At 38.3% G+C, this 27,321-nt stretch overlaps 1 protein-coding gene across 1 annotated transcript in view; it reads right to left on the bottom strand.

The window, feature by feature from the left end:
- The window catches only part of SP7 (Sp7 transcription factor), a 46,369-nt gene extending 19,565 nt beyond the window's left edge, over positions 1–26,804 (bottom strand). Inside the window, exon 1 of the mRNA XM_039347726.1 lies at positions 26,648–26,804. The gene's annotated coding sequence lies outside the window, so the exon portion shown is untranslated. The remainder of the gene's footprint in view (positions 1–26,647) is intronic.
- Between the last annotated feature and the right edge of the window lie 517 nt (positions 26,805–27,321).

Genomic DNA, 27,321 nt, shown 5'->3' on the forward strand with positions numbered 1-27,321 from the left:
TTCCAACAGTATGTGATGTACTTTCCAAATATAACAAGTCAGTGGGACTCACAGTGAACCAAAGAAATATATCGACTGTGTATGCTGCTGCAAAATTTTCCTAACATTTTTATTTGAAGTTAGCGGTTTGTGGACGGACAACCCCTAACACTAAGGAGACTCATTCTCCTCCCTTGACCAGGGTGCATCAAATTAAAAATAATGGGTAATGTTTTTGAGCAAAACTGATTTCAAACAAAGTTAAATCAACTGTACATTTTAGAAATATTCAAATCAAAATTATTACACTGTTTAAAGTCATTCTGATTTTAGTGGCTGTATGTGCTTACACGTATCCCTTGGTTTAGTTCAGTAAGCAATATTATTTATTAGACATCAAACATAGGCCTAAGATACATAAGGTGATATCATAAATCTGTGTTGCTAAAGGAGAATGGAAGAGATGGATGGACGGATCAGCATTTGCAGGAGGAGACAACTCCATTGGAAAAGTTTGGGGATAGGTAAATATATAAGATTACACATACACACACCACACACATACACACTAAATGTGTTCCATTTCACAGCAGCAGCAGCAGCTGCAGATGTTTTGGTGTATCTTTAATTGCTCACTCCTGGAGAGGAGGGTTTTTCCCCTTTTCTCTTCCTTCCTGCTCGGTTTTGCAAACATTGCATACTTACAAGCAGCTGCAGGCTTCCCAAATTGCTAAAAACTCTGATCTTGTTTCAACTCGGCAAAATCTGCCCCGGTCGCTGCCACCACTGTTGTACCCTCTGTGCATCCACTCACTTGCCCACCTGCCCAGCTCCCCTCACTCGCTCACCCACTCACCCCCCACCAGCTCTCCATCTGGGCACCCACAGAAAGTTGTCCCCGCAGTGAATTGCCCATGCTGAGTTATCCTGCAATGACTTAGGGCAGTGAGTGGGCAGAGGCGAATTGGTGGTGGCGAGGGGGCCATCCCCAGCTGGCCGTGCCAAGTAGTCCCATTCCGATATTATGCTAAATATTATGCTAAATGCATATAGAAATAAATTATGCTACTGCCTTTTATTAACTACTGAATTATTGCTTCCTGGCTTATTATATCTTTTGGGCTGCTTAATAAAAATCTGCCTATACCTAAAGAGACACTTTTGTACTGAAGTTAAGTCCACAGATGGCAAACAGGTTGGCCTGTGCCAATTCCTTCAATGCCTATGTTTGCATAGGAAGTCTCAGTGATTAATCAGTGTTGATGAAACTTTGAGGCCAAATTAATTTTAGATCTAACCTTTACCCCAAAGACTTTTCTTAGTCTACCCTGAACAATAACATCACTGTTGACAGCTGAGAATCAATGCAAAACACTGCACTGTGGCTTCTATTTTGAGAAGCAATGCAAAACGCAAACAAAATCAATTATAAATTCAACCATGTAAGTGTGGTATACGGCTTAGTGCAATGATCATTTTTTTTATGTCTACAATGCTGATATAATGGAAATTTAAAAATGAGAAATCAGTTCCAAAATCACTACATGCAAATTAAAATGAACGGTTACCAAGGGAAGAGGCGATTAAGGTTTTCAAATAGCAAGACGATTGTCCTATAGAAGAGTTATTCCCTGTTGTTTCAGGTAACACAGCTAAAACCAGTGGGTGAAAAATAGCTGGAAGGCAAATTTTGGCTAAACATTAGAAGAAACTTCCCAACAGCAACAACTGCTTGATAGTGGAGCAGCTGCAAGAATCTCTTTTAAGGCAGGAGACTTTGTGTCCCTTTAGATCAGTGGTTCTCAACCTTTTTAATGCCGTAACCCCCAACTGGTCGTAAGTCGAGGACTACTCAACCGGTTGTAAGTCGAGGACTACTCAACTGGTGCAGCACCATTTGCAGAATGGGACTTTTGGCGGGCTCAGAAGGGCAGAGACAGCCTGGACAATTCCTATTGGCTTTTGAAAGCCAATAGAATTAGACTCTATTCAAGAGAGTCTATTCCATTGGCTTTCAAAAGCCAATAGAATAAAAGGGAGTAGCACAGCTAAGGAAAAGGGGGAAAAAATGGTGGACTGCGTTGTTTGGCAACCCCCGTGAAATGGTCGTTCGACCCCAAATGGGGTCCTGACCCACAGGTTGAGAACCACTGCTTTAGATATTGCAAACTTTACTTATGTTGGAGTTACTGGGAAGAGCACACTGATCAAAGATCAGGGATGAGGAATCTCTAGTCCTCCAAATGTTGCTGAAAATCAGCTCCCAGAAGCCCCTGCTTCCCTGACCCATAGTGAAAGTTCTTACAGCTACACAGTTCAACAAGATTTGGAGAGTGAAAGCTTCCTCATCTCAGTTCCAGATGATTTCCAGGGTCCCTTCCAAATTCTATGATGCATTAGTTTGGGCATCCCAAAGATGCTTTTTTTCAAAAGGCAACTGGACTTTCTGTGTTTTTTTTTTCTCTTGAAGACGTTTCGCTTCTCATTCAAGAAGCATCTTCAGTTCTGACTGAATGGTGGGGTATGGAGGGTCAGTCATTAGCTCTCTGAAAGCCGTTGAGTCCCTCCCCCTCTTATCTTCAAAGTTTACATTCCGGACAGAGAGGACTGCTGGTTTGAAAGAAGGGTAAACCCGAAGCCATCTATGGTAAAGCCCTCTTTTAATAGAGGGGGAGGGGCACAACACCACCTATCTCCTGTTTACAACTTCTTCCAGCAGTTCCACCAAGATTCCACATCCATTTGCACTCTGATTCAGGTGACCCTGAGGGCACACATAAACCCACAAGAGGCCTCAAGGACTCTCAGACAGCTAATGGCCAACCTTCAAAGTGCTAACAACCAGACAACTGCAAGGAATATAAATCGTCCATTCCCCATCATTCAGTCAAAGCTGAGGATGCTTCTTGGATGACAAGCGAAATATCTTTAAGAGAAAAAAACAAACGAAGAAAGTCCAGTTGCCTTTTGAAAAAGCACCTTTGGGACAATCGTGACCTGGATGACTGAGAATCTCCATAGATGTTAGTTTGGGCATTTCTACACCAGCAGTGTTTCTCTTCCTTCCCTTACTCTGCAGAAGCAGTCTGAAGAATAGCCACGATTTCTTTCACTTCTGCTAACTTGCACATTCAAACCAACAGACAAATATAGCTTTGCTGCAGTTTTCATTATGTACCCAGAGCTGGAAATAAACCAGCTCAGCTATTCAATAACCTTGATGCCATAGGAATACAGAAGTGTAAATCCTTTTTTGAACTGATGCACAGAATCCTTGTGCAGAAGTGCCCCTTATTACTGACCATTTAGAGGTCAGATATAGAGAAAGCATGCTTATTTGTTGGTTTGTTTGTTTATTCTTCATATTTCTTAACCTTATGTGTACCTTCTTATGTATGACAATCTACCTAGCAACATTTTTTTAGGGAGCTCCATTCCACTTTTTATCATCAAGGTGCCCTCTTGGCATCTTGGACTGCAACTCCCATCTTCTCCATTCAGGAAGCCAGTAGGCTAACAGAAGATGGTGGCAAATATGGTATATTACATTGGAAGGCACCAGTAGGGAAAGCCATCTTATGCTGCTCTTTGAAAGCCTACAGTGTTAAAGCTAGCTCAGTTTCTAACAAGGTCACTTTCATTTTTATTATTTGGTTTTAGCTTGTGGGTTCTGCCGTGTCCTAAAGACATTCCTGGACTCTGAGACAACCAAAAGAGGAGACAGCAAACCCATCCCAGACTCAAGACCACCAGCAAGAGGAGACAGGACTCCATAGGAGAGGGGAATGGAACAATGTCCATTTGCTTTTACCACAGACAAGATCAATAAAGCTGGCCTGACTACAGACTCTCCTGGAACATGACTTTTTGTCAGTTTAGTGTTAGGCTTACTCATACAAGCTCTGTGCCACAATTTTGGCACAGCAGATTAATGTGCTGAGTTAGTTGCTCTTGTCAGTTCAGGATTCTATAGAAACATTATTCTCCTATGGTCCCAAAATCTCAGAGGCTTTTTGGTCAAATGTGGCCTGTTGAAGCAGACTGGCGATTCTTATTGGTTTTGCAACATAAGCACAAGGCACTCAAATCATAGACAAGACTGTGGAACTGGAGAAGGAGTGAAACTGGCTTTGGAGAAGTTGATTAGTTTATCATGACTTCCTGGCAAAGTATCAAATAAGAGGGCTATTCTTTGTCTTTCTTTCTAAAAGGAGAAGCAAAAATTAAGAAAGGCATTGCAAGAAACTTGCGTATTCGGGGGTGGGGGGGAAGGTTCAGCTACGCCCAAAGGGCATGAATTTCACCTCTGTTGCTACTTGGAGTTCAAAGAATCAAGAATATATTTGCCTGCATCTGTACAGATAAAATGGTTGAACCCCGACTATCTCCTTTAGGAAAGGAACTTTATGGAGATGAGAGTCAGAGTGGGCACAAGTAATTCACAGCCTGCTTTCCAACCAAGAAGTTGGAGGGCATCAAACATACACCCAACTTTTTGGTTCAGCAACAGTCCTTCAGAGAAGAAATCTACTGACATAGAAGATGAGTTTGCAATTTTTGTCAGTCTAAATTGGGTTTCCCAACTTACACATTACCTATAATGATATTAACTGATATTCTAGGACAGTATCACAGACAGGGAAGCAAGATAAGTAGCTAAAATGCATTATGATTTCCTGTGGTAAGTCGAATTGTACATCAGTTTCATACTATCCTAAACCATCTCTGTTCTGTGACAATGAAGAACAATTGGAAGCTCTGGCTTTTGGTTTTAGGTGCCCAATTTTTTTCCCATGAGATATGAAATTTAAACAAGGTAGTGAAAACTAACTAAATGCCAAATATGGTTTCAAATTTGAATTTCTTTTGAAACTGTGTTTTAAACAAGCCATAACATTTGAAATTTAGATGTCACTAGGAACTATGGTTAGTTTTAAAAAATATAAACTCTCTGCCTCTTTTAGACCAAAGGAGTTTCCCAGTATCTCTGGATCAAACCAGTATGTGTAAAGTAGGATGCCTGTTTTGGCCAAAATATCACACAAAAATTACAGAGAGAAACTCCGGAATTTTGTTCACAGCGATAGGTATCAAGATCATATTAGAGTTGGAAGATTTGTTCTCACAGTGCTATGAAAATATTATCTGGAAAGGATCTCAGTATTTTAAAACAAAACCTATAATATTATCTAATGGGAGATGCCAACGATCACAAGCTAGTCATATAGAATGGAAAATGGTAAGCAGGAACATTCTTTCCTAACCACATGATCCAACAAAGAAAACAGGGGTCCTTTCTAAACTCCTTTTTTTTTTGCAATCCTTGGAGCCCCCTTTGACTACGTCACCAAATCTCATTGTTGTAATTGCCAGAAACCAAAAGGACAATTTCCCATTATTTCAGACCTTACACACTATGAAATACAAAGAAAGCATATACACAGCAAATGTATAATGCTGCTCTATTCACTGAGCGGCACAACCTACTCAGCCTCACCATCTTCCCACTGCATAGGACCCACAGACAGACAGACGATTAACTCCAGGTCTTGATCAGAGAAACTAAAACAGGACCTATTTATCAATAAAGTTAGGACAGGTAGTCCTCAATTTACAATAGTTTGTTTAGTGACCAAAGTTACAAGGGCACTGAAAAAGGTGACTTATAACTGTTTTTCACACAACCTTTGCAGCATCCCCATAGTCACAGGATCGAAATTCAAACGCTTGGCAACTGGCTCATATTTATGATATTTGCAGCGTCCCAGGGTCATGCGACCCCCTTCTGCGACCTTTTGACAACAAAATCAATGGGGAAGCTGGATTAACTTAACAACTGTGTTACCAACTTAACAACTGCAGTGATTCACTTAATAACTGGGGCAAGAAAGGTCGTAAAATGGGGGAAACTCACTTAACAACTGTCTCTTGCAGCTCCTGCTTTAAAATTTTTGTAATATATTAATCATTATTCAACTAAGGGAAATAATACGTGTACACGCGTTAGTGTTTTTTTCAATGCACTTTTTAAATGTAGGTTTATTTTGTATTTTTGCCTTTTTTTAACGAAAAAATTTGAAGTTTTGTATTTTGTATCTTAACCTTTTTTTGAATAAAGTAAAACTAGAATTAAAAAAATAAAAATATTGACGAGCCAATGTTTGAGAAACGGGCAGCTGTGCATCTGTAGATCAGTAGTTGCCCCTTCCATTCAAAATACAGCTGTGGCTCCAGAGCCAGTGTTCTGATCAGTCTTGCAGGCAAAACAACAACACACAATGGGTACAGCATTCAGCAAATGAACATGAGGGAGTGGTCCCATAGAAGATCTGCTAGACCAGTTAAAGGTATGAATGCAAACCATGTCACCCCAAGGCTCCTTTCCCAGATAATTCACATAGGGTGTTTTGTGGCCAGATAGGAGTGAAAACACCACTTTTTCAATAGAAAACCTAAACCCCACTTTTGGCTGCCTCAGTGATCTGTAGGCATTCCATAAGGCTCCCATCCCCAAGTGATCATTTATTTAATGCAACAGATCCTGTTATTACTATGTTCTTGTTGTTACACGCAGCCCATCATGTGTCCCTCTTCACCAGATATATTATGATTCTCAGTCAAAGATTCTCCAGATCCTAGCCACTAAACCGGATATTCAGTAATTTGTAACTGCATGTGATTAAAAATTAATGCATGTTTTTGTTGCTCTTCATATTCTTCTTGACTACTGCGTACAGTAGACTGCTTGTGCAATGCCAGATTTCCCAAAGCCACTAAGATTAGGACATATTTTGCTCTGGAATGTGTATCAACTGTTTCACTAATTTTTAATTCAATTATTTAGTTTGATTTTACCTGGCAGACTGGCCGGGGAATATACAGGTAGTTCTCAGCTGATGATCACAATTGAGCCCCAAAATTTCTCTTGCTAAGCAAGTTGTTACGCGGGTTTTGCCCCGCTTTACAACCTTTCTTGCCACAGTTGTTTAAGTGAATAGCTGCAGTTGTTAAGTGAGTAACACAGGTTGTTAAGTGAATCTGGCTTCTCCATTGACTTTGCTTGTCAGAAGGTCGCAAAAGGTGATCATGTGACTTTGCAACCGTCATAAATACGAGCCAATTGCCAATTTTGATCACGAGATTCCGGGATGCTTCAACAATTTTAAGTGTGAAAAATGGCTATAAGTTACTTTTTCCAGTGCCGTTGTAATAATGAATAGTTACTAAATGAACTGTTGTAAATCAAGGACTATCTGTACTTGAGGGAGGCAGCCCAAGAAAGCTTAGTGCCCAAGGCAGAAACCATATGGTAACTTCCCAATAATTGTAATAATCAAGCAATCTTGGGCAAAATTAAGAATTTTGCTAAATATAATGGAAGTTAGTGATGAGAATCCATGTACAAGTTAATGTTTATAAAATAAATCCAGATCTGCTAATTATAGTCCCTGCAAACTGAAATCCAAGACAGGACATGTCATACTGCTTAATGATATAGGCACGTACTGTTAATAATGCCTTACAACCAGTAGAACATAAATTTTCATTGCGTCAATGTTGCCACTTTTTAAATACATTAACCTGATATTGCTATTGAATTCTATTAATAAAACCAAAGGTATCGTTTCTGGTCTGAGTGCATATTTACTGACTTACACATCTTAATTTCTATCCCACACCAATGTCATAGTGACATTCAGATCTATGATTGTGTAATGAAGTTTACACTTCAGGGAAATAATGCAAAAGCTTTTCCAACAATTTCAGGTAAATTTGTTTTGATTCTATAACTAAAGCAGTGATATATCCTGGATAACAACCTCAAAAAAAGAAAATGGGCCAGATTCTCTTCAGAGTTAAAATTTTCTCAAATCTAGATTAAGGGGGCAGCCATTGAGTTAGATGGATCTCTGGGATTAGAAAGAGCAATTCTGACACCAGGAGATGTATTTCCCTCTCATGATTGGTTAGATGGCTTTGCAAGCCACCCAGAGTTATCCTGTGGTAAGATGGGCGGCCAATAAATTAAATAAATAAATAGATAAATAAATAAATATACGTTGGAATGGGAAGCATCTACAGTACTTCCAGATGGGGTTTTTATCCAGCGATCACCCCATTTCGTTCAAGGAATGTTACAGAGAATCCTACTGCTGTCTTCCATTTTCTCCCTCCCATGTGTTCTTACCACTTCTTTTTCTTCACATTAAAAAAAAAATATTATGCAGGAAAAGATGAAATAGGACTCAGTTTTGTTCAACAGGCACCATTAGGCTCCATCATCTGGAGGTACTCCTTTTGGCTGTTGTCCATAATATGAATCATAACAAGAAACACAATTGCTATAAGAAACGGGCAGAGCACTAAAGTAAGCATTCAGTAAATGTTTTCAATATAGAGAAAACTAGCTATTCCAACCTATGTGTTTTTTTTTTTCTTGTACTAGGAAAACACTATGTGTGAAATAGAGAAGGACTGGCTATTTGTTTCAAAATAGGTAACCAGGTGCTTCTCTGTTCATTACTGTCACTTTCTTCTCCAATTGATAACTATAACTCAGAGGTCACCAACCTTTGTCTGTTGGTGGACCGGAAGAAAAGGGCGGGGGAAGCATTTTACATCCGTGCGTGTGCGCATGCGTGTGTGCACACAAGGCCGCGAGCACACACGCACCACAAATGGGGTGGGGCTAGTGCCTGCATGATACTCACTAACCCTGCCCCATTTCTGCACCCTGTGGTGTGGCAGCACCTCGTTTTTTGTGCCCTGCAGAATGGCAGTCGCCTATTTCCATACACTGTGGCATGGTGGCGTTCATTTTTGCACCGTTGCATGGTGGTGGTGTTTTCGTACCCTGTGGCATGGTGGCAGCCCATTTTCACATTCCAAGGTTCCGCGGCGGCCCGTTTTCACACTCCAAGACACAGCGGAGGCCCGTTTTTGGGCCCCATGGTGCAGCATCCTATTTTTGCACCTTGTGGCCGCGGCACTAGAATGAGTGAGGGGGTGTGCATGCAGACACACGCATACTGGCCAGCCTATCCCGTGGCTCAGTGGCCAGTAGGCCATGGCCTACTACTGGGCCATGGCCTGCAGGTTGGGGATCCCTGTTATAAGTGATAAATCATCACATTGCCCGGGATATTGCTAGGAGTTGTAATTCAATGTTACCTGAAAATGTGAGAGCCTGCATCTAGTTCTTCCTCAGCCACCTGGTGAGAAAGAAACTTGCATATGGACAAACTGAAAATCTTCGTAGCTAATGAAAAACTACCCAGAGATGGGAGAATATTGGTGGTGGTTCTCCATTTTCCTAAGAAAGGTTTACTGTTGAGTAAGGCATCAGGAAAAATGTCTCAAACCAAGGCTGGAACATTTGAACATTTGTGTTTTATCTTCAGAATTTTAACATATCCGTCAGGCTAGATTTTGCAACTCAAGGATATCCTTTAAATTTGTTGGAACATTTGTTAAACCTAGAAGCAGTGCCTACCCACAGTTTCCCACAAATTAATCACACTTTGTAAAAACTTTGCATTTGATTCAGCCACTCAGTTTATTCACATTATTTGGAAAAGCTGCTGAAATATTTTGCCTTATTTTCAAATCTACTTCCAAAAACCAAATCGCCAGCCCCTTTTTGACAATACTCACTGTGTTAACTCAAAAGAAGACAATTATATAAAATTATTGAAGCAAATAAAGCTAGATTTGGAAAGATGGAAAAATCTCCAATTGTCAATATTAGGAAGAATTGCTACAGTAAAAATGAATGTGCTGCCGAAGATTTTATTTTTATTTCAAACAATTCTGATAAAACTTGAGAGAAAATTCTTTCAAAATTTAAATTCATTGGTTTTGAACTTTATTTGGCAGGGGGGAAAAGCTAGAATTAAGATGAAAACATTACAAGATGCTAAGAAAAATGGAGGTTTTGGGTTGCCGGAATGGACATTGTATTATCAAGCATCTGTGTTTACATGGGTGAAAGAGTGGATAACACTCAAAAATAAAAGGTTATTGTATTTAGAGGGACATGATTTATAATTGGGATGGCATGCTTTTTTATGGTATGGGAAAAACAGAGTTCATAAGTACTTTCAAAATCATTTTATAAGAAATGCCTTGTTAACAGTATGGGAAAAAAATTAAAGCTAAAATATATTCAAAAATTCCAGGGTGGTTATCAACGATGGAGGCATTCATACATCTGAATCTGGTAGACTTTGAAAAAGTATGGACATATAAAAATATTTTAGATATTGATGGGAAATTAAAATCTAAACAAGAATTGGAAAATTTAGGAATAAATTTGTCCTGGTGGGCACATTTGCAGATACAAAGTAGATATGAAAAAGATGTAAAAAATGTATGGATTTTACAAGGATCAAAATGTGTTTGATAAGATTTTGTTAACCTCAGATGAGAAATTAATTAAGAAAATGTATAATTTTTTGTTAATTTTAGATATGGAAAGTGAACAAGTGAAAGAAACAATGATAAGATGGGCAAAAAAATTTGGTTATGATATAGAATTAGAAAAATGGCAAATGTTATGGGAGAGAAACTATAAATTAACAATGTCAACTTCATATAAAGAAAATCTGAATAAAATGTTTTATAGATGGCACCTTCCACCAGCAAGATTAGCAAAAATATTTAAAAATATGTCGGATAGAGGTTGGAAATGTAAAGATAACATAGGCACGTATTATCATATTTGGTGGACATGTGGGAAGGCAAAGGTCTATTGGAAAGCATACATATGTGGTTAGAAAAAATATTGGGTGAACAAGTGGATTTTAAACCTGTACTTTTTTTACTAGGCATTATGTCTGAAAAGACTGATAAGCAGAAATTATATTTAATTCTACATATTACCACAGCAGCGAGAATAATTTTTGCACAATACTGGAAGAATGAAGGATTGCCATCAGAGGAAGAAATAATCACGAAAATATTGGAATGTGCAGAGATGGACAGACTAACTATGAGGCTGAAGGACAAAGAAGATACGGACTACTATAAAATTTGGAATTTATTTTATTCTTGATTAGAGAAAAGAATGAAGGATTAGGAATTGAACATATATTACCTTAGCAAACTCCAGACAACTTGTTGATTGGAAAAATTAACATATGTTGATGGAAAAAAAATTAATAAAAAAGATTGTTTAAAAAAATCAACACTCTGAATCACACATTAGCCAACTCCATTTTAATCTAGTGCTGGACTTCTCAAAGTGTGTGATCCTTCAACTTTCTAAAGTGATAAATAAATGTGTGTGACATTCCCTTCATAAACACAATTAAATAATTACTAAAATTCTGAATAGAAGTAATGATTGAAACTGGGATGGGGTGGAGATTTTTGACAGAGGGCTAGAACCAGGGGTTTAGTCATTTCTCAAACTTCAGTTTAAACTTTTTTCCCTACTTTACCTATGAGCTCACTTTACACAAACAATGGAAGCACATTTTGCTAATGCCTTGCTTTGCCTATACAACTTAAAAAATTGTAAGCACCAGAAGTTGTGTGAAGCCCCTTTCCCCCGGAATTTCATCACTCATAATTTGAGAATCCATCATCTAATGTGTTATGTGAATTCAAAAACTGGGTTGAATAAACTGCAAATTAACCATGGATAGACATTTACCACAAAACCATTCTCTCACAAACCCATACTTAATTCAGATTGCCAGGTGCTCCCTGTTTCTGACTGAAACCCCTGCTGGTACAAAAAGAAAAATGGAAAGTGTGGGTAATATCCAGGCTTACTGGAAAAAAGATCATATATTTGTTAGAATTAATTGATGTTTCATTCATTTCTACTGGTCTACTCAAACTAGGATTCTGTTGCTTTTCACCTAAAACTTTCTTTCATTCTTTTCAGTCTGGCCTTAATTGCTTCCCAGTGACTACAAGACATCACTTCTCAGATGATTATCAAACATTGCTGGGGAGAAATAGCATTTTGCAGTATGGGAGACAGAAAAAAATGGCAGAAAAGTCAGACCACAAATTTCTCATATCTGTCTTGCTAAAAGAATAATAGCCTTCTTAAAACATTAGTGGCTTTCCTGTTTAATCTGCATATATTGACAGTAACTCAAACTTGTAATATTGCATAAACTCTAATTCTACAGCCATTAAATTGCTCTACAATCTACATCAATTATTGTTGATTTTTTAAAAAATTAAGAACTATCTGGAAAATTGTGTTGAATTCTCACAGTCAAAAGAGCTGAAAACAAAATACAATAGTTGTCATCTGGTTTCACATCCTGTTGATTCATGTTTGGTCTGTAACCCTGAGCTAAGAAAGCCACATATTCAACTTGGAACAGTTAGTATTTTTGCTCTTTGGGAAATTCCTTGGAATCTTTGAGCTGGGATATTCACTAGAAAAGATCAAAGGAAGGCACAGAGAGAAGAGGGTGCAGGATGAACACAATAGAATCACACCTGCATTTTGACTTTTGACCTTCTAAATAGCCTTGAGCTTTCTACCTCAAGAAATCAAAAGAAAGGCAAATATGAAAATGCACCAAAGAAAAGGGTGGGAAACTGTTAGTGACTGCTGCTCATTAGAACTTGGGAATACTATTACCCTGATCAGGCCCAGAATTAGGCTAGTTTCCAATCATTATTTGACTAGAATATCGACTCTTTAAATAAGTCACATGTGAGTGGATCAAAATTCACATGTGAACTCACCTTAGGAAAAACATGAAATATTACTGAAATCAACACAATGTATTTGTGTTGTAGTTCCATGTACAAAAACCAGGTGATTTACACACACCATTTGTACTTCACAATATAAGGATCTTGTGCTCTACCTTCCTTACTGGAAGTTTTATATTATTAGTACCTTTGAATATCATAACTGATTATGAAAATTCTTCTCTTTCAAAAATTTGCTGAGTATGTATTGTGGGAGCAGTGAGAGGTTTGTTATTTTTTTTTTAAATATGTTTTTAAGATCCATGTTGAGTCAATTATGCTGTATTATCTTGTTCTAATTTTGTAGGATGAGCAAGTCCATCACATCAGAAAGACAGTTATGAGCTCTATCTAACTCTTTGTTTATTACAATTTCTAGAAAGCAGACCTGATAAAAAGCAGTCTAAAAGATCTTTGATTTAATTGTTGCTATCTCTCCCAAGACCTCGAAAAATCGATGCCTGAAATTTGGAAGACATGCTGCTATTTAGAAACAACACTAGTAGGTTAGATCTAAGTGATCTGAAGTCATCATCTGAAGTCATTCATTATACCCAACAGTCACTTGCTTTGAATAGCTGAAGGTCTCTTTCATAAGTAATTTTGAACTCAAAATGTGAGCTTGCAGAGAAATATTGTTTTTTGGGGGAAAAACCTCAGTTCTTTATGTTCTTTCATTCTAAGAAAGCAAAAAATAGTAAGTTCTTTTTCATTTTTTTTATACTTTTAAGACAATTTAAAAAAAAAAAAAAAAGCCACCTAGGGGGAATAGACCAATTTAACATTAGAATTCTGTTATGTATCATTTTGAAACAATGAATCAAAAATAGGAATATCCAGGATGGGAGTGGGAGAAAGTGTCAAAAAAGTCAAGATGACATCTATGCCATCAAAACCCAGCCCCCTTTTTATGTACATTGAGTGGATGGCACACGTAAAAAGGGATGAGGTTTTGATTACATGGCCACAACATTATTTTGACTTTTTTTTTCAACCCTTTGTCCCATCTTCTAGACACACTGCTCCAGGTGACAAAGTCAAGACCATCTACTGAATTCTCTTGAACAAAAACACAAGTCCATAAATGCCACTTAGATAGATATATAAAGATTTTTTAAAAGTCAGAATGCCATTGTATAATGAAAGATGGAAGGAAATGATTATGATTTGTGCAGAAAAGCAAAAGCATAAAGATTACAGCTAAAAAGATGATCCTTAAACAGAGGGGGGAAAGGGCTACAGTTTATGTAGCACACGATTATTTAATGTGTGGCCCTTCAGAGTTTATTGAATTCCTCCTCCTATCAACCCTAGCTGGCACTGGCAATAGTTAGGATGATGGGTCATAGGATCTGTGCCTGTGCAGTGAACTCATGAACAGCCAATAAAGTTTAACTGGGTTAGGTAGAACAAATTACCCACTGCAAAAGTCCTGTAGAACACTTCAATTTTCTACTTGTAGAGACATATATGGTCTCATGACAAATGCTTCTCCATGAAATAGCTCTTCATTTCAGAAACTAGGACAGAGTCCCCCAAAGCAGTCAATATCGACCCCTAAGGGTCAATGGGATTATCCAAGGAGAGGATAAACGACTAGGGGTAAAAACAATGTCAAGTAAATATCTGTGGGTCAATAGGTGGTCCCTAAATGATGAAAGGTGAGTTAGAGTCAGTTAATCTTTTGGGATTTCTCTAGAGCTCCATATCCTGAAGGTGAAGTGATAGTGGCAAGATGAACAATCCAAACCTGGGCAATGTTACCCAAGGTTGGATGATCAGCCACCAGCAAGCGTGGCCTTGAATTGTCTCTATAATTGTTGTTATTGTTACTTGTAGAGATATTAATTAAAGTACACATAGCCTTGACTTTTGACCACAACTGGGACTGGAATTTCTGTTGCTAAGTTATGTAGTCACAACGTATAATGTCATGTGATGACATTGCTTTGTGATGGCAACTCAAGCACTCCCCACTGCCAAATGAATTCCATTGGTTGCTAGCTGTGGACCAACCCCAATCCAAGTGATTGCCCATACCCACATTGGAACTGGTCACTGAAAAGAGAACCACTCTAAAACAACAGCCTCCACTCCCAGGCCTTGTAGCCAGTGGATATCAGGGTTAAAGCCACCAGGAAGACCAGCAAGACAGCCCTCTATACATCCCATTAGTCAACAGTGACTAATGTGGTTTCAGATATAAACTCAGGCCTGACTCTTGACTTATTTTAAATTATTTTGAGTCTAGTTAATCTATTTCATTCAGGTTTCTTTATGACCATCTTCCCTAAAAGGGAAGATTTATACTAGTCAACAATTATCTAAAGTCGCTGGATTGACTGAAGGATTCTTGAAGAGGTGATATACTAACACCTCTTTTAAAATGAGAGACACTGCTTTATTACTGAAGGATGAATTCTCCACTACCCACACTTAAGTTTCTTGCCGCTTCCCTAGCCACTTTCACCAACCAGGTAGGGCAGAAATCTTATCAATAGATTAGACAGAGCTAATAGCACAGAGGACCCTTCATGCTTCCTCAGTTGCAAATAATTCCAAAAGACAAAGGTTCTGGCATCTCAGGTGCATTTACCCAGTCAGGGTCCAACTCCAGCAACATTCTAGAACAGGGGTAGGCAACCTCGGCTCTTTTATGACTCATGGACTTCAACTCCCAGAATTCCTGAGCCAGCCATGCTGAGGGGAAAGGGAGAGGTTTCCAAGCTGAGCATAGCTGGCTCAGGAATTCTGGGAGTTGAAATCCACGAGTCATAAAAGAGCCAAGGTTGCCTACCCCTGTTCTAGAATTTTAAGGTTCTTAAAAATAGAAAATTGGCTTTATTTGTTTGTTTGTTTCTTTGCCTTTACTCTCTCAAGGAAGTTTATCAAATTTTTGTGGGACCATATCCCTTCTACAGCTTAATCTGCTGGAGCACTTCTATAAGCTAAGGAGCTCCCATAGATCAACGATTAGAGTGAGGCTGCTCAGGAACAATCCCATCCAGAGACAACACTGATATCTTATTGTAGAAGATGACCAGATACTCAATGCAGTTATCAGCCTGGACTTCCAGAAACTCCCCAAGTGTTCCTTAGAAGCCAACAGGTCCTTTCACTGTGTACAAGACCAGATCCATTTTGTCCTTTCTCTGTGTGGAGGTTCATTAGTGTCACTTAACTCCTTAGAAAAAAAAAGAGATTACGAGGAACATCAGGGGTACTTTTTCTTCTCCCAGGAGAACTTTTTCCTGTCTCAGTTTCTTAGCCCCAACCCCAGTGCTGCCATTTATTAGTTGGGCAACTTAAAGGGTAACTAAAACTGCCACTCTGAGCTTCAGTCTAAACTTGGCCCTCTTCTCCCAATTTCATCTTAAAGCGAGTGGGGTGTCTTTGTTATGGTTTTTTTTTTTTTTTTTTTTTTTTTTTTGGTGCTTTCAAGTCAGTCTTGACTCCTGAGGATGACTGGACAAGACCCTACAGTTTTCTTGGAAACCTTTCAAAAACAGTTTGGCATTGCCTGCTTCCTAAGGCTAAGAGATAGTGACTGGCCCCAAGTCACCCAGCTAGCTTTGTACTTAAGGTGGGACTAGAACTTACAGTCTCCTGGTTTCTAGCCTGGTGCCTTAACTCAGTGGTCCCCAACCTTTGTGGCTTGGCAGCCCAGCTGGTAGAGAGGAGAGGGGAACTGGGTCATGTGAGCGGCAGACCAGCATGCCGCTCAAACTTGCACAAATGGAGGCTAGTGCACACATGCATGCACACACAGCTCGACTAGTTGAGCTGCTCGTGCAAGCGTGTGTGTGCCAGCCCGCACTCAGGTCAGGTGAGCTGCGTGCGTGTGGCGACCCACCACTCACATGGCCCGGTTGTGAATAGACCATGGCCCAGTAGTGGGCTGCAGACTAGGGGTTGGGGACCCATGCCTTAACCACTTCACCAAAGTGACTGCTTGGTTTTCCTGCCATTAGATGGTAGGTCATGGGAGATAAAATATAGCCAAGAAACTCCACTAAACTCTTTCCTCAGCCCATAACAAATAAGTAAAGATAAAACTATTAGTCAGCTTTGGTACTATGACAGAAAAGGGATTGGTAATGGAACAGCACACTTTATGGTGACATGCTTTCCTACTATTCCAAGAATTGGTGGAAACACTTTAATTTGGCCATTTGGAAGAGCACAAAAGAGATGATCTAGGAACTTTTCACTTGTGCTGTGAGTTTTAAGGAGTTTGGCCATAGAGGGGAGAAAACCCAAAATAAATTAACCTACTTTCCTCAAGTTTGTATACTCCTGGTATGTTCTATGATATATCCAGAATTCATCCTATTGTATAAGGCAAAATTAACACAAAGAGGAGATAACCTCTAAACATAAAAGGGATTTTTTCATGGTACTGCTCTTTCACTTTTTTTTCCCAAAACATAATTCTTTCACATTTATCACTTTCCCCTTCAGTTGTTATCTATTGACTTTCCCTTTTGCTTAGAAGACCTGCTGATGATTACAGATAAATACACATACTAGATGAACAATTATTACTCATCTAGATGTACTTTCTGCTCCAATTTTTTCCCTCTGTCCCACTCTCACTTTGCAACGAAGCAGCAGCAGTTCAGGATCCCAATACTATTTTTTCTGCCAGTACCCAATTTGTTTCCTTTTCCATGCCAAATGTATTCCCTTGGGAAGTAATCTTAGGAAATTCAGTGGTCTTTGCTTTCTTAGTAAACATGTTAAGAATTTCAACTTTCACTGATCAACATCCCATGAGGGATGAGAGATTAAAAATAATGGCTAAGTAAGCCTTCTCAACAAATTAGAGGAACATTTCTCTCTCTCTCTCTCTCTCTCTCTCTCTCTCTCTCTCTCTCTCTCTCTCTCTCTCTCTCTCTCCCGCCTCTCAGAAATTCTGTTACTGTAATCTGTGAATCTAGACCACAGTATATAAAAACTGAGAGCAAATTTATTACTGGCAAGAAATCATAGACTCTTTGCAAGAGACTCAAACAAGAGGACTACAGAAGAACAGAAACGATCAGTCAGAAATGCTTCTCCGGCAGTTATATTAATTATAAATTGACAGCCTATTTTATATACAAAAAAAAAAACAGTTTCTGTTATGCAAGTATAGAAGTCAATCAGACACCAATTGCAATCTCATACATTTGACCTGGGAATCTCTGCTTACTTTTTGTGTAGCTCCACTGTCATCTGCTTTGGCTTCAATTGTTATTTCCATGTAATATGGAAGAAAAATCCCAGATACTCAATGCAGTTGCATAGTAAATGTATGTTGCCAGGTCCTTTCATAACACACGCAACTAAGTGGTGACAAGTAGATAATTCTACCTGATCTCAGAATGCTAAACAGAGTTAACTAGTGGCTGCAAGGAGGAATATTTTATAAAGCATATGTATATCCATTTTCCACAACTAGGAGTATTGCTTTCAAAAGGTTTGATTACAATTCCTGCCAAACCTAGTCAGAATGGTCAAAGACTAAAATTGGTAGCCTGAAATATCTGAAGGGTGCCATGTTGGGAAAGTTGATTATATTATGAAAGAAAAATGCCATATTTTTGCTCTATTTAATGTAAGTTCAAGCCCTCCTTAGACATGAAAGCCAGCTGGGTGACTTTGGGCCAATCACTCTCTCTCTCTCTCTCTCAGCCCTACTCACCTCACAGGGTTGTTGTTCTGGGGAAAATAGCAGGAGGAAGGTATGTTGGATATGTTCACTGCCTTGAGTTATTTGTAGAAGAATAAAGGCAGGATTAAAAAAAATAAAACAAATATTACATCAATTACTTCATGGAAAAGTTTGAGACGTTTCTTGAGAGGGTCCATGACGTCAAATAAATATTTCAACATTTCTCAGTTTTAATTTCTCATACAGTACAGATCAATAGATATAACCCACTGGAACCAAAGCTCTTTGAGATCCTCTGTCATTTCTAAGAATGTAAATGGGTCCTGAGATCAAAATGTTTCAAGAACTGTTGATTTGGGCCATCTTCCTGCTTTACCTGCTGTGGACTTCAGCTCTTACGGTATAATTTTTAATGATTGTGTTTCAGACACGTTTGTGTGAAAGGATGCGACCATTTGATTCACCGCACTGCAAAGCTGCGATTACTTTAAAAGTGAATATTTGGAGAGTTTGGAATGTCACATTTGTTTAGATTTCACGTTTATCAGTTCAGAAGGAGAGGAGGAAAAACGAGGGAGGGGAAGATAAAATGATACCCATGATGGGTAATGTAATTGAAGCACCTAAATGAAAATGCAACTTATCTGTGATGGATTGTGCACCTGGAGCATTAGTGGATAGGAAGTTTGGCAACTCAGAGCTTTCCCAGAAAGACACTTGGATTAAGAGACTGCACAGTCCAGACAGACCTGGGGGAGGGAGAGGGGAAAAGGTTTGGGTTGAAAGGTTATAGCTTTAGTTTGGCCAGATTTGTCCATGAGTTAACAGAAAGTTAACAGATTTGACTCATCTTTGGACTTGGGCCTGACAAAATCTTTTCTTGATAAAACTCTTTAGTTCAGAGAAATACCTTTCTATATGAGAACATTCCTCCCATCCTATATATTCAATGTTCAACTTATTGGAAGAAGTGAACAGGGGGAAGCTTAATAAGGAAAATGATCGTATTTTGGGGCTGGGGGCATACATGTAATTCTGAGACATGCTTGCCAAAGCTTTAGCACGAGAGAATGGCCTTTCCCCAAAATGGCTGCTACACCTGGCACAGCCAGGCACAAGCAAACTAGATGCACAAGATTCTCCCTGTCACCTCAATGGGACTGAAAAGCATGACCTCAAATAAAAATAATCCTAAAGGCTAGTCATTTGTTTTGCAGCATGCTATCTTTAGGTATTTAATAAGTTTCAAGGTTTTTTTTTAAAAAAAAACCTTGAAACTTAATTTTAAAGGTGAAGCAATGGAGGTATGTGGATGCACATGAATTTACACAGATATCAAGTTGCCTGCCCTTGCCTGAACATAATATGTGAGGTCCATGTTGTAACTCCTGCTAATTCTGGAAAATTTGTGTCAGCTTTGGTTTTGCAGAAGCAGTCGTAAACCATGGGTGTCCAACATTTTACCTTGCCTGGGCCACACTGAGTGAAGAGGAATGCTCTTGGGCCACATATAAAATACATAATATAGTTAACATACATAAATCACATAATAATGTTAAATGTTTTTTATATTGTTGGGCCACATTACTAGCTGTCCAGGGACACATGCTTCCTATGGGCCATGGGTTGGACACATCTGAGCTAAACATTCAAGGCACGTGATAATGAAGATGGGTGAGTTCCATTGACCTGTAATTTATTTACTGTTTAACTCCCTGAAATGTTGGGTACTTCTAGCTACTTTGAGCTACAATATTCAATTTCTGTCTTTAGACCAAAGAATTTCTAGCTGGGTAATCACATAATGTTGAGCCTAACTGTGCCTCCTTTATCTAGACAAAACATCCAAAGAGACATAGCTACCAACCTTTCTTGAAAAGTTTCAAAGTGAAGGAGGCAGAAGTGTTAGGTATGTTTCCCACCTTGAGTTGTATATAAAAAGGCAAGATGAAATATCAAGAACAATAATAATACAGGCCCAGTCTAGTCTTGCAGCAAAAAGAGGTGGGAAGATTCCCCAGAAATGATGGGACAGACTGTATCACTTCAGAAAGGTCACCATATTTTGCAGCACACTATTAAATACTTAGAAATAGAAAATGCACAAGAGTAGGCTGGACTTGACCTAATTTTTCTGAAGCACTTTCTTTCAACCAGACAGAACTGTGCTTATTTTTAAACACAGAAGGATATTTTTAAACGATACTTTGCCTACTATCTGAAGTAATAATACCACCATGTCAGGATTTTACCAACAATTTTTTTGCTGAATGACCAATCCTAACATATAAAAAAACACAGGAAGCTCATTACATTGTAGATATGTTCAAACTGGGCTCCAATATTTGGAATTAATCTTATGTAACCAGGAAAGGCACCTAACAGAAAGAAGGCTCATGATTAGACTTCAATACAATAGACTTTTCATGCAAAGGACCCAATCTCTATTGGGATTTACATCATTTGTGCCCAGACACAAATTACATCATTTGTTTCAATTTACATATTTGCACATACGTCATCACACAAATGATGCAAAAAACCCCACACAAATGAGACGTTATGCTTCATTTGCATGATGACATCATCATGCAAATAACATAAAGCACTGCAAAATTAATGTATACTCCTAAATACCAGCTCCCCCTACCCTTATTAATCTATTAGTATGAGACTTTACTATGTGCCTCTCTTTTTTCATTAGATGATGCACCCAATTCAGTTTGGAGAGGGTTCAGTGAGGATCAGGAAGTTCCTTGTCCCACACAGATTACACTTTGGATTCTTCCTCATGACTGAGTTAAAAATGTTACTCATAGGCCCTTAAACTGGAAAAAAAAACCCTCTTAACAGCAAAACATTTGCTGTCCCTACACCTGATCCCAATCTTGCAATATTTTTAATTTCTTAATTAACTTTTAATTTACTTTATCATGGCACCCTTAAGGGGTAGCAAAGCAGGCTAGGGTCCCATTCAGCAGGCTGAATAAGAACAATCAGCCAGGGAGTTTGTTGTAGTCTTAGACCAGTACAAAAAGCGTGTCCATAAGTGATCTGTAAGCAAAGCTAACAAACGAAGCTAGTTTGTTAAGTAAGATAAAAACCACCCCTGATTAGCCTACCAACACAAAAAGTTAAATATGACCTAACTGTGCTACTGCTACTGTCAATCACTGTGATTGGGTGAAACAGAGTTCAGAGAAGGAGAGATTTCTCCCTTTCCACCTATCCCATACCATTTATATTCCTCTCCCCAAGCTTAAAATGTCCTACACTCTTGGGTCTTTCAGTCAATATGCTGACAGCTACCAACCCATAGTTTCTCTATACCTGCTTCCCGTTAATCCTACGCTTTCAAAACAAAGACCCGCTTTTCATTAGGTAATGCTGATAACGTTAGTGGTTAATACTGGTTCTAATTAGAAGTTTGTTCTTTATTTTAAAAAGGAGAGAATTAGCCTGGCTACAGGTTTTTAAAAAGTATTGTTTCTAGGAGATATATTTTTAACTGCTGGGCAGTACAAGGAGTCAAACACAAGTTGTCAAGAAGAGAAGGAGGAAAAATAAATGAGATTTGTAGTGGATTTAAAATAGCCTATGAAACGGGGAGAGAAATTTATGATGTAATCACCAGTACAAACTAATGTATATAGCTTTGTTGAGGAGTGCAAGAATCACAGTATAGCAAACCACATTGATTAATAGACTCAGTGTCGATAAACAGTCACATTGTAGCATCATAAGCAGGGGCGACATCTTCTGGGAAATTCAATAAATGCTCTAAAGCCTCAAGCTTGGCTACAAGAACACACATAAAGATTTTGTTGGACAGGTTCCAGTCAAGCTTACAATTTGCACTATATTAAACACTGTGTTGGAATAACAAATCGATAAATAATGGATAATATTTATTTGTAAATAAGTTCCACTGTGTTTAATGAAGACTTGGTTAAGTTCACTCATTGGAGTGCAGAAATAGGAATGACTCTACTTCTGTTTCTCTCCTCATTTTGACAAACAACAACTTAGTAAAATGGGATCTATATGATCAACATTGTAGTGTGCTGATGAAGCAAATGACTCATTCACTGGCAAAGAATCAGGAAGAAAAATAGCACATTTCTTGGACATTTGGTAATAGAAGTGGATTACACTCCAAAAGGTATCTAATTAGAAGGAAGAATCCCAGGGCAGTGATTCATTCAGGGATGCTATAGGTAGCCTATAATAGAGCTGTCCCTCCCCCCTTCCCCCCCATAGATGCTGATTGGAAAGCATTAAGATAATGGATTGTTCAGATACTACAAAAAAAAAAACAAAAAAAACAGCTTCTCTGTAGGAAGATGCTTTAGACTTCGTGGGAACTTTTAATGATTAATGCTTGCCCACATACTATTGGCTGTTCTCTTACATTATTGATCTGAGTGCATAGTTTGGGAATGACTGGGCTAACCTAATACATTCGGTCCAAAACTGGATGGAAAATGAATGACTCTTGGTTTTTCTGCCTCTAAATCCAATTTCTTTTCCAAACTTAGGTCAAAGAACCCAAGAATCTTTCTTTTTCTGTTCTGCAAGTGATAATGTCAAAGCAAGAATATACAGTGTATATTCTTGCTTTGACAGATAACAGGTTATATATTACAGTAATCTCTAATTCCATGTTACTGTTGAACAATTAGAGTCTATTACATCCATATTCATTCTGATTGATATTGTATCCAAAATCTTAACTATTCCTGCATACAAATATATATAATAATAACTTTTTCTTTCTCTTAAAAAGAAATTGAACACTGGCAGTAATCCGGTCTTTTTTTGTGCACATTTGCCAATATTAATTTAAATCATTTTCTTCCCTTTAAACCTTTTCCTGGACAGGTAACAAAAATCCAAAATGAAATATATAAAAACAACCTTTATCCGGGATGGAAACATTCTGAAAAGCCGGTGGCGATGGCTGTGGTGCTGGAGGGGTTGGTCAATTGTTCTGTTTATTTTATTTTAGTCAACATAGAATAGTCCCATCCCTCAAACTTAAAGGATTAACAACAACAAAAATCCTGCGGTTCCTTAAAGACTAACAAATTTATTATCAGATAGACAGTACATACACTTTGGTGCATCATGCATATACTTTTTCAGTCACAAGGCTGCTGCAAATCACTAATGCAGCTATCTTTCTGAAAATTAAAAACTAATAAATGTATTATAGCATGAGCTTTTGGGAATTTAATCATGTCATCGGTTATATGCATTTTTAGTTCATCTGCTATATTTATTTGTTGTCCAAGAACAAATACTGATTAGTTTTTTTTCTTATTTATCCTCTTGAGCTGATTCTTCCTTCTTAGGAGGAAAGAAATGGCCCATAAAATGGGTGGGGTACATTTCTAATCCAATGTGCCTCTCCCGATTGTTTCTTCTTTCTTCTAAAAAAATGCAAAGTGTCCAAAGCAAGACAGAGATCTGTTCAAAAATGTCAAGACATTGCTAAGCAAAGGAAAGTTAGTATCTCAAAAGAGATGCCAGTACAGGAACTCCCAGGCAGATGATCCCAGCGATCAAAGCAATGCCAGCTGCTGGCAATATCTCTTTAAATACCTGAAAAGCTTCTCTGTTTTTATGTGGATACGCCATAGTGTCTGAAATCAGTTGCTCTTAGTTACTGAAAGGCACAATTCACAGGAGCATTTTTGAGGAGCTTAAATGGGCCTGCCTCTTTCTTTCCTTCTAAGACGTATTGCAATCCTCTCTGCTCCCATGGATACTTTATCCGATGCACAGAAAAGTTGATAATGGCCGTACCAATCAATATTTTCCTTCATGTTGCAAAAGGGAAGTATGCTCCCCTTTTAGATATTTGGGTGAAGACCATCTTTGGAGCAAAAAAAATTTAAAGTAACCTTTAGTGAGATACTTTGATTTGCTCCATTGTTTTGCTACTTTTCTTCTTTTTAAAACCACAATCCAAAATGAAAGACTAAAGTAATGTGAATTACAACACACAGGCCTGTATCCCCAACTAGTGTTTCCCTACACGTTGGACTTCAAATCTCAGAATTCTTGGCCAACATTTCTGAGGGTTCTGCCAGAACTCAGAACATTCTTGATTTGTTTTAGAACTACTGAAAATGTGACCTAGTATACTGCAAAGGAGAGAACAACTATTTCACGCAGACTTTAACTAAAGCTTTTATTTCAGAATGGCCAAATCTAACAAACATTATATTAGTCAGTGGCAAATTTGCTGCTATAAATGCCAGCACAGCAAAGCTTGTTTGGATCAAACTGAGCATTGTCCATAACAATCATTAATGCCATCTTAAGTATTTAGCCACAGAACAGTCTTTCATCTCCTACTCAATGAAATGTTTTGGCAACGGTAGCTGTTAAGGCTACGCTAAAGAGCATTTGCTTTATAGAAGTTCTCAGGTGCAGTCCTCTAGCAACTCCATTTCCAGGTGCCCAAAGACAGTTGCATTTGAGAGCCATCCTGTGATTAGAGAGCACATGACTAGAGAGATCAATGGCCTGATTTTACAAGGCAACTCCATGACAACCTCATAGATTAAAAATGACTTAATGGTTAGTTGAGATCAGTGGAGCAACTGCAATCCCCCCCCCCAATAATCTGGTTTGGCAGATTGTAATAAAGAACTACTATGTATCACGGTCCCTGGATCACCATCAGCCAATTACATTGTAAAGATATTACCAGTTTATATAAATTTTAGATCATTCAGTCAACCAAATATTAAGCCCAACGTCGTTTTTCAGTCAACTGAAAAATCAAGAATTAATTTGTTTGAGAGCTAGGCTGAACTAGAACAATAGCTGAAATCTTTTGGTTTACACTAGTCATTGACTTTCAGATTCACTTCCATTTCTGCAATGTGAGAAAATAAAATGGACTTATATAGCTACTGTATTAGAGAGATTATAAACTTAATATAACTGGTATTACTTAATGCTACCTTAGATGGACAAAAATAGTTTCTGCTATGAAAGGTGTTTTAGCCAAATGAATCAACTATGCAGTCCCCTTATAATTAACATAATCCTATTTAATAACAGAAAAAACTTCCTGAACACTTTATGTGGCAGCTAGCAAGAATCACATTATTTTAAAATGTGTGTGTGTTTCTCTGTGTGTATGTATTTAGCTGATTTTCAGTTTTTTTTCAGCAATTGACTAAGTCCCAATAGTTCTAATAATCTTTTTGTTCAACAAAGCAAATAAAGTTTTTTCTCCCTTGGAACACCTAAGAAATGTCACTATTTTGCCTCTAGTTTTCATTTTTCCAAGATTACACATTTAAGCCTTGAAGGAAGGGAAGTCTGTATCTAGATTTTTTTTAATGTGAAACATAATCTTACTATTGCACCTATTTCCAGTCTATTTTACTCAATTCTCTTTAAAAAAAAAAAAAAACTTCAAAGAAATTGCCATTAAAAAAAACCTCTGTGCTTGATGCTGGTTTTATTTTCCAGTCAATTCTTAGTCCCATTTTTAATTTAAAAAGATTACTATCAACTTAACTCTTTCAAATCTTCAAACTTTACACTTTTACATTACATCAGCTCTTAGCCTTTAGTATTTTTTTTTACAGTTAAAAACAAGGCTGTAAACAGAACAGCTAAATGAGAGGAAGAAAATATCTGTAGCCAGTAAAATCTGAAAATAGCCCTGAACTAGGATTTTTGTCCTCAGATGAAACCTAAATATTTGTGAATACAGTGGTTGAGAAGTCGGTTTTCTCCAGTAGGTTTTTTTTACTACTCTCTCCAGAAGCAGGGGTGTGGTGATATTTCAGAATGAAATACGTTTTTCTGGATACAACATTTCTCTTTCAAAATCCGATTGGAGAAACATTTGCAGTTTCTCTAATCAATGGGAAGTGGGGGGGAGGAGGAAGAGGATTATAGTACACATCCATTACATTAGGAAATTGAATAATTGTTTTAAAAAGAAAAATAAAAGTCTGCCTTCAGGACAAACTAAATACAGATGACACTCAGGCAACTCAGAAAGGAGACCTTTCAAACATCAAACGGACTTTTTTTTGAAAAAGTTGGGACGAAACAACCTTGATCAGCCTGCTAACCTTTGATACAGCCTCTTCAAAGTTGTCCACATTCCCCCAGCCTTAAATTGCAGCTTTCCGACTTCTGAAATGGAAAAGCCTGCCTGCCGTGGTTCTTTTATTTTCTTTTTTTAAAAAAAAAAAAAACAACAGAATAGGAGGAAAAGAGAAGAAGGTAAGTAAAGTAATAGCTGCTTACTTTTCCCAGGTCCTTGAGGTATGGACTTTACTTCCCACCTGGTCTGAGGAAGGCTTCAGATTGCTTCAAGTCAAGACTCTCTAGGGCCCCTGATCGCACACAGCAGGAAGGTTACCTCGAGCAGTGGCGTTGCCATCTCTGTCCCAGCCTGAGGGGTTTGCTGCAGGTTTTTTTTTTTTTTTTTTTTTTTTAGGAGGAAGGAGAGAGACAAGCAAAAAGAGAGAGAAGAGAACGGGTTGGTCTGTAGTTAGAAGAGACTGGGGGGGGGGGAGAGAGAGAGCTCCTCTGCTTTACAGGATCCACCCTCTAATTACAGCCTGAGAGCCTTTGAGGACCCGCTAGTATCCAATAAAGGAGGAGGGACTGTGGTAGTAGTGGTGGTGGTGGTATGGGGGGGGGAACAGTCAACATCTTCAAGAATGAGTGGCTTCTCCTATCCCCCCCCCCTTCTCAGACTTTGGAGGGTGAAAAAGAGGAGGGGAAGAGGGATAGAAAGAGATTAAAAAGAAGAAAGGAAAAAACAATGCACAGGAAGGAATAAAAAGGAAGCCAAGCGGGGGGGGGGGGAATAGAAATTTAAGAAGGAACTCCCTGGAAGGAAAGGAAAGAAAACAACATTTCTGTGACACACACACAGAGACACACATAAACCTTCACAGACTGGTCCCATGGCC

This window comes from Crotalus tigris, unplaced genomic scaffold, assembly GCF_016545835.1.
Source record: "Crotalus tigris isolate CLP2741 ecotype Arizona unplaced genomic scaffold, ASM1654583v1 scf7180000018101.4720394464:4744507, whole genome shotgun sequence".
Lineage (NCBI taxonomy): Eukaryota > Metazoa > Chordata > Lepidosauria > Squamata > Viperidae > Crotalus > Crotalus tigris.